The sequence below is a fragment of the Rattus norvegicus genome, chromosome 5 (genome assembly GCF_021556685.1).
Source record: "Rattus norvegicus strain SHRSP/BbbUtx chromosome 5, alternate assembly SHRSP_T2T, whole genome shotgun sequence".
NCBI classification, from domain to species: Eukaryota; Metazoa; Chordata; class Mammalia; order Rodentia; family Muridae; genus Rattus; species Rattus norvegicus.
In genome coordinates this window covers 120,204,536-120,216,784 of record NC_141538.1, presented here as the reverse complement: position 1 = coordinate 120,216,784, position 12,249 = coordinate 120,204,536, and the positions used below count along the sequence as shown (strand labels likewise).

The following is a 12,249-nucleotide window of genomic DNA, read 5'->3' as shown; positions in this document are numbered from 1 at the left end:
CAACCTAAATTGAAAAACCAGTCAACCAAGTGTTTTCTAAACGATAATGATATTTATGTGGGAATAGCAGAACACTGCTGTCATTCATAGTAAACTGTGGGAATATTCAGAAAGGTGGAAGCAGAGGGGAATATGTTAAAGGCAAAATGACTAGGCTTGGTAACGTGGAAATTCCTGGTTTCTTTGGACACTCAGTTGTGCCATGTGATGTTCTTCTGAAGCTCTCTCTCTCTTTTTTTTTTTTTTTTTTGTTCTTTTTTTTTTTTTTTTCGGAGCTGGGGACCGAACCCAGGGCCTTGCGCTTCCTAGGCAAGCGCTCTACCACTGAGCTAAATCCCCAACCCTCTGAAGCTCTCTTGAGAGAGGATGTTTTGCTGAAGCAGATGCTTGAAATGGCAAGTGATGTTTGGAAAGAGTCTAAGTAGAACCCCACAGAGAGTGAGAGTACACTTCTGCCTTGCTACACCATGCAGTGCTTCACTGGGCCTCCCTCACCATTCAACTGTTCACTGCTCTTTGCTGCTCTTTGCTTGTCGTGACTTCATAGAGAGAAACACATCAAGGAACTTCTCATGGTATTCTGGTTGCTTCTAGGCTGCTTGTTGCCGTTTTCACCGACTCCTGCTGATTTGGTGGAGCCTTGCAGTTTCTGCTGGATTCAGCAGATGCTGCTGATTCCTGATTGACGCTCTCTATTGGTCTGGATTGCTGATATCCTGACAATGAAGATTGGAATCACTCCAAAGAGCTACTTCTAACCAGGTCCACAATCCACTTGTTCTATTCGTCAAATTTCCCTCAGACCTTGGGTCGATGGGCTAGAAGGGAGGTTGAAGCGTTAAAGAACCCTAATTAAAGTAGGTTTCAAAAAATCTAAGCTACAGTTTAGGGATGGGCTCAGTGTGTAAGAGCCCTGGCTCTGCTCTCGGAGAAGGCTAGGGTTCAGTTCCAAACATCCACATGAAAACTCACAGCTATCTTTAACTCAAGTTCCAGGGGATCTGAATGTGTAGGCCCCATAAGCACTAGGAATGCACATACATACACAAAGACAAAGTATTTACATAAAATAATTTTTTTAAATGAGGAGGATTGGGTTGGAGGAATTGTTCAGTCTGCTCATGGTTCTAGAAGACGTTTGTTCTTGGAAGTTTTTTTCCTTTGTTTGTTTGGTTGGTTCTGGATTTTCCAGACAGGGTTTCTCTGTGTAGCCCTGGCTATCCTGGAACTCTCTTGGTAGACCAGACTGGCCTCAAACTCACAGAGCTCAGCCTGCCTCTGCTTTCCAAGTGCTGGGATTAAAGGCATGCACCCTGGTGGCCCAGATTGTTCTTTTGGTTCTGAGCAAGCAGTCACACACCAGAACCTTTTCCATAGCCTCAGGGATCCTCCCTCCCCTCCCCCAACCCCCTTTTTTTCTTTTTCTTGGTAAAACTTAACTCAGATGACCTCAATGTTGATCTGACAGTTTTCACATTTCTTCCATAGCTGAGCTAAGAATTGCTCGATTCTTCTTTCATTTTCTTTCTCTTCCTCCCCTATTTCTCACTCTTCTTTTTCTCACCTACAAACATACATCACACAGGCATACATACAGAGTTACCCTTTTTTCCAAGCCAGTAGAAGAAATTTATTTGGAAAGTTTGGAAAGTAATTTTATATTTGCATGAACCTAGGGTCAGCCTGAAATTGAATTTTTGTCTAATGTGAGTACAGTGATTTTGATTTCCTTATTGTTGAATGAAATTATAAGATTAATTTATACTTAATAGTGGATATTTGTATAAATATTTATAACAAATATTTATTGCATAAATGTCCTACCTTAACAAACAGACCAAAATATAAACATTCCAGAAGAACATAGACATTATTCTTTTACTGTCAACTTCTCATACTGTTGAAATTATTCTGTTCTATTAACAGATACTTCAAATATATCCATGTATATAATCATGCATGTAAAAATAATTTTGCAGGCTGGAGAGATGGCTCAGCAGTTAAAAACACTGACTGCTCTTCCAGAGGTCCTGAGTTCAATTCCCAGCAACCACATGGTGGCCCATCTGTAGTGGGATTTGATGCCACTTTCCCATGTGTCTGAAGAGAGTGACAGTGTGCTCGTATACATAAAAATAAATGAATAAATCTTAAATAAATAAATAAATAAATAAATAAATAAAGTCATAATGACTAAAGAGATAAACTTTATCTCTTATGACTAAGAGTCATAAAGGCTAAAGAGATGGCTTGGTGGTTAAAAGCTGGAATTACTTTTGGAGAGGACTCAAGTTCCATTCAAAGTGGCTCAAAACCACTTGGAAACTTAAGCTCTTGGGGATCTGACAACCTCTTCTGGCCTCCAGGGGCACTTGTACTCCTGTGCACATATCTACAAATAAATGACTTAAAAATAAAAGGAAAACATTAAAAAAAGAAATAACAATATAACCATAAAAGAAACTATGTATATAATGTAGAAATGATACTAAGACATTCATTTATGTCCATTCAGTTTCAAAATATTATGAAATAGAAAAACAGGAAACTATAATGAACTCCAGATAAAATCTGAGATATAAACCTAAGTTTAATAAAATCCTGTGGGCCACCTAAAAACCTGAGCGGAGGCTCTCCCTAAAGCTGTAATTGACTGTTGTATCCACTTCCCAACAGGATTGCCTTGCCTGGCCTCGGTGGGAGAGGGCAAACCTACTCTGGCAAAGACTTAATGCCCCAGAGTGAGGGGACACAGGGTGGGTAGGTGGGGGGAATCACCTTCTCAGAGGAGAAGGGGAGGGGCTCTGGGGGGTAGGGTCTCTGTGGGTAGGGGACTGGGAGGGAAGCAACATTTGGGATATAAATTATATATATTCCTACATTAAATAAATAGTCAATCCTAAAATTTTACTACTTTTTTTGTTTGTTTTGGAGACAGTCTCACTATGTAGCCCCTATAGGGGTGAAACTCATTATGTAGACCAGGCTGGTCTTGAACTCACAGAGTTCTGCCTTCTTCTGCCTCTTGAGTGCTGAGATTAAAGGAGTGCACCACCATGCCCAGCCTACACGTCTGTCCTATTACTCTGCTTTTTTAAGTTCTTTAAGAATATAGAACGGTGCTTATATCTTTACAAAGAGAAAGAGTTCTTTAATGTGGAAATATAATGTATTCACTGGTTCATAGACCCCAAACCTCCAAGGAGTGTCACCAATCCGCACCTCTCTCCCTCGGCCCAGGATTTTGAATTTAAATACATGATATACGACTTGACTCGAGATAGTTTTGGAGAACTATAAACATCTATAACTTCTGATATAAGTTCCAGGGTCGGGTCAGTGTTCAGATAGGTGTGGAAAGACAATGTGCTAACACAGATGCTGCTTTATGACTTCAGCTCCAATGTCTTTTACAACTGAGTGAATTGTCACACTCTATTATGTCCAACACACATCCAGATCCATCGGCTTACAGCTGTCACGGCGCTTGTCTGAAACTGTCTCTGAAAATGAAAATTTGAGTTAAATATAAAGGAGGCAAACAGTTAGTAAGAACTGTTCAACCCGAAGTCTCCCTGAGGGAGATGGTAGAAACCCCGTTTTAAAATCGTTTAATTCAGGAGGACTGGTGGTTACCATTGGTAAACTAACATTTACTCATTTGCTGTGCATATGTCTCCATGTGTGTTTGTAGACATGCCACAGCATGTGCACGGAGGTCAGAGGATAACTGGCAGGTGTTGTCTACTGAGTCAGTTTCCTCCTTCCTACATGAGGATTCTGGGGACCAAACTCAAGACATCAGAGTTGGCAGCAAGTTCCCTTACCTGCTCAGCCCTTCTTGCTAGTCCATAAAGTCCAGTTTTCAAATGAAATTTTATTTAAACAAAGAGTCTGGGGCAACAAAATGACTGAGCAGGCAAAATGTTTGACAACCCTTCAGTCCCTGGAACCCACAAAAAGGTGGAAAGAGGGAACCAATGAACCACCTGGCTTCCATCTTGAACCTGAAAACCATCTTCAGGTAAAGACAAACCAGGTTCATCCCAGTTTATGATTAAACCTCAGTTTCTCAAGGATTGGGCTTGGTCTTGCCTGTAACCTTAACTACAAATGGCTCCATGCTGTCTGTTCCAGGAAATTACAAGAATATTTTTGTTTCAAAAAGTTGTTACCATCTTGCTACCCTACCTTTGTTTCAAAAGGTTACTATAACCACCTGTTGTTATGACTAACTTGTATTGCTGCTGTAACCCCGCCTATTTGCCTGCCAAACTCCCCATTTGGAAATCCCCAACCCCTGATAGATATAAAATTGTGTAACATTGCTGATGTCCAGGGATGGTCTTTTAACCCTGCCTTTTGGGGGAGTCAGCATGTATATCAATGGGAAAAAAAGCTTGTTTTAATCAATAACTTCCTTTAATTTGGCCATGATGATTTGGGCCTGTGGTCTTTCCCCTTTCTTCCGTTAACCTTTGGGATTAACAGAACCCCTGCATTCCTTGCATACTGTGAGGTGAGTGCTGAATCCTATTGGGGGGGGGGGGGGGGAGCAGGGAGAACCTGCCTCAGACAAAAGAGCAAACAAACCAGCTAATCCTGGATTCTCCCCTGTGTACACTTCTCAAAAGTGTTTTCTCTGCTAGAAGCATCAGTGCTGTGGGAAGCCTTTCTGGAATGTACCCCCCACCGTCTTTCTTTTTTTCCTTTCTTTTCCTTCTTCCTCCCTCCATCCTTTCTTGGGGGTATATGTGGCATTTTTGAGACAAGATCTGACACATCGCGCCTCTTGCTTCTTGAGAGGCTGCACCACCACCCTGGAACCCGTTCTTGCGTCCTTACTCCCTTCTTTTTGTGAACTCCTCAGTTCCTTTCAGCTTTTCCCCCTCCAGGTTTAATTACATTCTAGATTGCTTTTCTCTGGTCCTTCTTTTGTTTGAGTTCGTCACCACCACCATCATCATCATCATCTCTCTCTCTCTCTCTCTCTCTCTCTCTCACACACACACACACACACACACACACACACACACACACACACACTTTCTTTGTATCTGAGAGCTAAGATATTTCAACTAAAATTTGGGAGATATTGTATTTTTAATAAAGTTCTCCCCCCTCCCCCCGCACCTTTGTCTTACTTGGAATTAATAAAGTTTTGGTAGTTGTTTAAATAGATTAAATGTCACACTTTGAATAGAAAGAGAAGGCTCTGTGTAAGTGACCTATTTTTCATCTGTGGTTTGGAAAAAGGCAAGATTAGCATGGATATTGCATTTTCAAGGACCTCGCCTCTATTAAATAGACTGTTAAGGGCATTTTATGGCTGAAGAGTCTGTTCCCAGTTCAGTCCCCAAGACATGTTAAGTTCATCTCCACCTGCTACATTGAACATTCACTGACTCAAACCCTTCCTGCACCGGCGTGTCTATGCTCTGTATCCTTTAAGTACAGAACTCTAAATATTTTAGGATGAGTAAATGCTACTCAATAAAAGTCCCAAGAATGTGGTGTCCCTCCAGAAAGATACACTGTGTTGGCACTCCTCAGAGATGCCCATCTTTTGCTCCATTAGCTCCTGTGTCTTAACTGTCTGATGCTGGAAAAACAACACACACTCTCATAAAGTGCGATTGCAAATCCCATTCAAAACCAAAGAAAGCAACCATAGCTGGTTAAAGCTCCAACCCCCACATCAACTCAATTCATTCTCAGGGTTGATATCCTACTCTGTGTTCTCACAAACAAATCCGGGTTGACTGCTTAAACAAACAAACAAACCAAGAAACATATTTGGAGCTGGACGGGGTAGTATGCATACGAATAAAAAAGAATTATCTGTTTAATTTATGCATATGCAATCTCAGCCCCTGGGAGGTGTCAGCCAAGTACCCATGCAGGTTTGAGGCCAGCCAGAGCTGCAAAGTGAATTTCTTTTAAAAGGTGGGGGGGAGGGGAGGCTTAGCAGTTAAGAGCACTGGCTGCTCTTCCAGAGGTCCTGAGTTCAGTTCCCAGCAACCACATGGTGGCTCACAACAATCTGTAATAGGATCCAGTGCCCTCTTCTGGAGTGTCTAAAGTGTACTCATATCATAAATTAAATAAATAAATAAATAAATTGTTTTTCACTTTTGAAAAATATTTATTTATTTATTTCATGTATATCGCTGTCTTCAGAAACACCAGAAAAGAGCATGGGCTGCCCATTACAGATGGTTCTGTGGTTGCTGGAAATTGCAGCAGCCAGTGGAAGAGCAGTCAGTGCTCTTAACTGCTGAGCCATCTCTCTGTCCCATAATTCTTTTTATTTAAAAAGAGGGCAAAGCAGAAAAATAAAACCCTCAAATCTAAAAGCAAGCAGCCACCCACCTAGCCATTCGTGGCTCCGTTGCTTGCTTGAGGTAGAAGCTCATTTTGTAGCTCAGCTTGGATTTAAACTCCATTTGACGTTCTCATAGCAACACCCCCCTGCCTCCAGGACATGCCCTCATTTTCTCATTTTTATTTAGATAGTTTTGAACACAGAAGAAGCCATCAATAAATGAGTCCAAAAGCAAACAAGTAAAGATACTTGTTTTTTTTTTTTAATTTTTTTATTATGTATTTTTTTTACTTACATTTCAAAGGTTATTCCCCTTCCCAGTTTCCTGTCCATAAGCCCCCTTTCCCTCCCCTCCTGCTCCCCCATATGGGTATTCCCCCTATACATCCCCCTTATTGCCTTCCCCCATATTCCCCTGCACTGGGGATCCAACCTTGACAAGACCATGTATAGTCTTTCGGTAGTGGTTTAGTCCCTGGAAGCTCTGGTTGGTTGGCATTGTTGTTTTTATGGGGTTGCAACCTCCTTCAACTCTTACAATCCTTCCTCTAATTCCCCTGAAGGGGGTCCTGTTCTCAGTTCGGTGGTTTGCTGCTAGCATTGACCTCTGTATTGGGCATGCTCTGGATGTGTCTCTCAGGAGAGATCTATATCCAGTCCCTTTTCGCATGCATTTTTTAGCTTCATCAATCTTAACTAGTTTGGTGGCTGTATATATATGGGCCACATGTGGGGCAGGCTCTGAATGGCCATTCCTTGAATCACTGCTCTAAACTTTGATTCCATATCCCCTCCCATGAATATTTTCCCCCTTTGAAGAAAGAGTGGGAGCATCCACATTTTGGTCATCCTTCTTCTTGAGCTTCCTGCAGTCTGTAGATTGTATCTTGGGTAATTTGAGCTTTTTGGCTAATATCCACTTATCAATGAGTACCTACCAAGTGTGTTTTTCTGTGATTGAGTAACCTCACTCAGGATGATATTTTCTAGTTCATTCCATTTGCCTATGAATTTCATGAAGTCATTGTTTTCGATAGCTGAGTAGTACTCCACTGTGTAGATGTACCACATTTTTTTAATCCATTCCTCTGTTGAAGGGCATCTGGGATCTTTCCAGCTTCTGGCTATTATAAATAAGGCTGCTGTGAACATAGTGGAGCATGTGTCTTTGTTATATGTTGGGGCATCTTTTGGGTGTATGCCCAAGAGAGGTATAGCTGGGTCCTCAGGTAGTTCAATGTCCAATTTTCTGAGGAACCTCCAGACTGATTTCCAGAATGGTTGTACCAGTCTACAATCCCACCAACAATGGAGGAGTGTTCCTCTTTCTCCACATCCTCGCCAGCATCTGCTGTCACCTGAGTTTTTTATCTTAGCCATTCTGACTGGTGTGAGGTGAAATCTCAGGGTTGTTTTGATTTGCATTTCCCTGATGACTAAGGATGTTGAACATTTCTGTAGGTGCTTTTTGGCCATTCAACCATATTCCTCAGCTGAGTATGTTTTGTTTAGCTCTGTACGCCATGTTTTAATAGGGTGATTTGGCTCGATGGAGTCTAACTTCTTGAGTTCTTTGTATATTTTGGATATTAGCCCTCTATCAGATGTAGGATTGGTAAAGATCTTTCCCCAATCTGTTGGTTGCCATTTTCTCCTAATGACAGTGTCTTTTACTTTACAAAAGCTTTGCAGTTTTATGAGGTCCCATTTGTTGATCAAGATCTTAGAGCATAAGCCATTGGTGTTTTGTTCAGGAAAATTTCCCCAGTGCCCATGTGGTCGAGACTCTTCCCCACTTCTTCTTCTATTAGTTTGAGTATATCTGGTTTGATGTGGAGGTCCTTGATCCACTTGGACTTAAGCTTTGTACATGGTGATAAAAATGGATTGATTTGTATTCTTCTACATGTTGACCTCCAGTAGAACCAACACCATTTGTTGCAAGTGCTATCTTTCTTCCATTGGATGGTTTTAGCTCCTTTGTTAAAGATCAAGTGGCTATAGGTGTGTGGGTTCATTTCTGGGTCTTCAATTCTGTTTCACTGATCTACTGCCTGTCTCTGTACCAATACCATACAGATTTTATGACTATTGCTCTGTAATACTGCTTGAAGTCAGGGATGGTGAGTCCCCCAGAAGTTCTTTTATTGTTGAGTATAGTTTTCGCTATCCTGGGTTTTTTGTTATTCCAAATGAATTTGCAAATTGCTCTTTCTATCTCTATAAAGAATTGAGTAGAAATTTTGATGGGGATTGCATTGAATCTGTAGATTGCTTTTGGCAAAATGGCCATCTTTACTATATTAATCCTGCCAATCCACGAGCATGGGAGATCTTTCCATCTTCTGAGATCTTCCTCAATTTCTTTCTTCAGAGATTTGAAGTTCTTGTCATACAGATCTTTCACTTGCTTGGTTAAAGTCACACCAAGATATTTTATGCTATTTGGGACTATTGTGAAGGTGTAATTTCCTTAATTTCTTTCTCAGCCTGTTTATCCTTTGAGTAAAGGAAGGCTACTGATTTGTTTGAGTTAATTTTATACCCCAACACTTTGCTGAAGTTTTTTAATCAGGTTAAGTAATTCTCTGGTGGAACTTTTGGGGTCAATTAAGTACACTATCATCTTGTCTGCAAATAGTGATATTTTGATTTCTTCCCTTCCAATTTGTATCCCTTTGAACTCCTTTTGCTATCTGATTGCTCTGGCTAGGACTTCAAGTACTATATTGAATAAGTAGTGAGAGAGTGGGCAGCCTTGTCTAGTCCCTAATTTTAATGGGATTGCTTCAAGTTTCTCTCCATTTAGTTTGATGTTAGCTACTGGTTGCCGTATATGGCTTTTACTATCTTTAGATAAGGGCCTTGAATTCCTGATCTTTCCAGGACTTTTATCATGGAGGGGTGTTGAATTTTATCAAATGCTTTCTCAGCATCTAATGAAATGACCATGTGGTTCTTATCTTTGAGTTTGTTTATATAATGGATCACGTTGATGGTTTTCCGAATATTAAACCATCGCTGCATGCCTGGGATGAAGCCTACTGGATCATGATGGATGATCGTTCTGATGTGTTCTTGGATTTGGTTTGTAAGAATTTTATTGAGTATTTTTGCGTCAATATTCATAAGGGAAATTGGTCTGAAGTTCTCTTTCTTTTTTGGGTCTTTGTGTGGTTTTGGTATAAGAGTAATTGTGGCTTCATAGAAGGAATAGTGCTCTGTCTGTTTCAATTTTGTGGAATAGTTTGGACAGTATTGATATGAAGTCTTCTGTGAAGGTCTGATAGAATTCTGTACTGAACTCATCTGACCTGGGCTCCTTTTGTTTGGGAAACTTTGAATAACTGCTTCTATTTCTTTAGGAGTTATGGGGCTGTTTAGATGATTTATTTGTTCCTGATTTAACTTTGGTACCTGGTATCTGTGTAGAAAATTGTCCGTTTCCTCCAGATTTTCAAGTTTTGTTGAATATAGGCTTTTGTAGTAGGATCTGATTATTTTTTTAATTTCTTCAGATTCTGTTGTTATGTCTCCCTTTTCATTTCTGATTTTCTTAATTTGGATACACTCTCTGTGAGCTTTGGTTAGTCTGGCTAAGGGTTTATCTATCTTGTTGATTTTCTCAAAGAACCAGCTCCTGCTTTTGTTGATTCTTTGTATAGTACTCTTCGTTTCTACTTGGTTGATTTCAGCTCTGAGTTTGATTATTTCCTGCCTTCTACTCCTCTTGGGTTTATTTATTTCTTTTTGTTCTAGAGCTTTAAGGTGTGCTGTCAAGCTGCTAACATATGCTCTCTCCTGTTTCTTTTTGCAGGCACTCAGAGTTATGAGCTTTCCTCTTAGCACAGCTTTCATTGTGTTCCATAAGTTTGGGAATGTTGTATCTTTGTTTTCATTAAATTATAAGAAGTCTTTAATTTCTTTCTTTATTTCTTCCTTGACCAAGTTGTCATTGAGTAGAGCATTGTTCAACTTCCATGTATATGTGGCCTTTGTGTCATTATTGTTGTTATTGAAGACCAGTCTTACTGCGTGGTGAACGGATAGGATGCATGCGATTATTTCTATCTTCCTGTATCTGTTGAGACCTGTTTTGTGACTGATTATATGGTCAGTTTTGGAGAAGGTTCCATGAGGTGCTGAGAAGAAGGTGTATCCTTTTGTTTTAGGATGGAATGTTCTATAGATATCTGTTAAATCCAATTGGTTCATAACTTCTGTTAGTTTCTCTATGTCTCTGTTTAATTTCTGTTTCCATGATCTGTCCAGTGATGAGAGTGGGGTGTTGAAATCTCCTACTATTATCATGTGAGGTGCAATGTGTGCTTTGAGCTTTATGAATGTAGGTGCCCTTGCATCTGGAGCATAGATATTTAGGATTGAGAGTTCATCTTGATGGATTTTTCCTTAGATGAATATGTAGTGTCCTTCCTTATCTTTTTTAATGACTCTTGGTTGAAAGTCAATTTTATTGATATTAGAATGGCAGCTCCAGCTTGTTTCTTCGGGCCATTTGCTTGGAAAATTGTTTTCCAGCCATTTACTCTGAGGTAGTGTCTGTCTTTGGCTCTGAGGTGTGTTTCCTGCATGCCCCAAAATGCTGGGTCCTCTTTACGTATCCGGTCTGTTAGACTATGTATTTTATTGGGGTAATGAGTCCATTGATGTTGAGAGATATTAAGGAATAGTGATTGTCACGTCCTGTTATTTTCGTTGTTAGAGGTAGAATTATGTTTGCTTGTCTCTCTTTTGGTTTCATTGCAAGGAAATTATATTCTTACTTTCTGTACACTGTAGTTTCTCTCCTTGTGTTGGAGTTTTCTATCTATTAACCTTTGCAGGGCTGGATTTGTAGAAAGATATTGCATAAATTTGGTTTTGTCATGGAATATCTTGGTTTCCCCATCTATGTTAATTGAAAATTTTGCTGGATACAGTTAACTTGGGCTGGCATTTGTGTTCTCTTAGGGTCTGTATGACATCTGTCCAGGATCTTCTGGCTTTTATAGTCTCTGGTGAGAAGTCTGATATAATTCTTATAGGTCTGCCTTTATATGTCACTTGACCTTTCTCCCTTACTGCTTTTAATATTCTTTCTTTGTTTTGTGCATTTGCTATTTTAACTATTATGTGACGGGAGGAATTTCTCTTCTGGTCCAATCTATTTGGAGTTCTGTAGGCTTCTTGTTATGTTTATGGGCATCTCTTTCTTTAGGTTAGGGAAGTTTTCTTCTATAATTTTGTTGAATATATTTACTGGCCCCTTTAGTTGGGAGTCTTCACTTTTTTTCTATACGTATTATCCTTAGGTTTGATTTCTCATTGTGTCCTGGATTTCCTTTATGTTTTGGGCTAGGAGCTTTTTCCATTTTACATTATCTTTGACAGTTGTGTCCATGTTTTCTAGGGTATCTTCTGCCCCTGAGATTCTCTCTTCTATCTCTTGTATTCTGTTGGTGATGCTTGTGTCTACGGCTCCTTGTCTCTTCTTTTGGTTTTCTATATCCAGGGTTGTCTCCCTTTGTGCTTTCTTTATTGTGTCTATTTCCATTTTCAATTCCTTCACCTGTTTGGTTGTGTAATTTTATCAGTGATTTTTGTGTTTCCTCTCTAAGGGCTTCTACTTGTTTACTTGAGCTTTCCTGCATTTCTCTAAGGGAGTTCTTTATGTCTTTCTTAAAGTCCTCCATCATTATCAAAATATGTGATTTCAAATCTAAATCTTGCTTTTCTTGTGTGTTTGGATATCCAGTATTTTCTTTGGTGGGAGAACTGGGCTGTGATGATGCCAAGTAGTCTTGGTTTCTGTTGATTAGGTTCCTGTCCTTGCCTCTAGCCATTGGGTTGTCTCTGGTGTTTGCTTGTCTTGCTGTTTCTGGGAGTGACTTGGCCCTGCTGTAGGCCTCTGTGTCAGCACTCCT

At 40.0% G+C, this 12,249-nt stretch overlaps 1 long non-coding RNA gene across 1 annotated transcript in view; it reads left to right on the top strand.

Annotated features, from left to right (window-relative positions):
- LOC148005939 (uncharacterized) overlaps nt 1–12,249 on the top strand; it is a 51,597-nt gene that overhangs the window by 15,035 nt on the left and 24,313 nt on the right. The window contains exon 3 of the long non-coding RNA XR_015620996.1: nt 595–762. This is a non-coding gene — a long non-coding RNA (uncharacterized LOC148005939). The remainder of the gene's footprint in view (nt 1–594; nt 763–12,249) is intronic.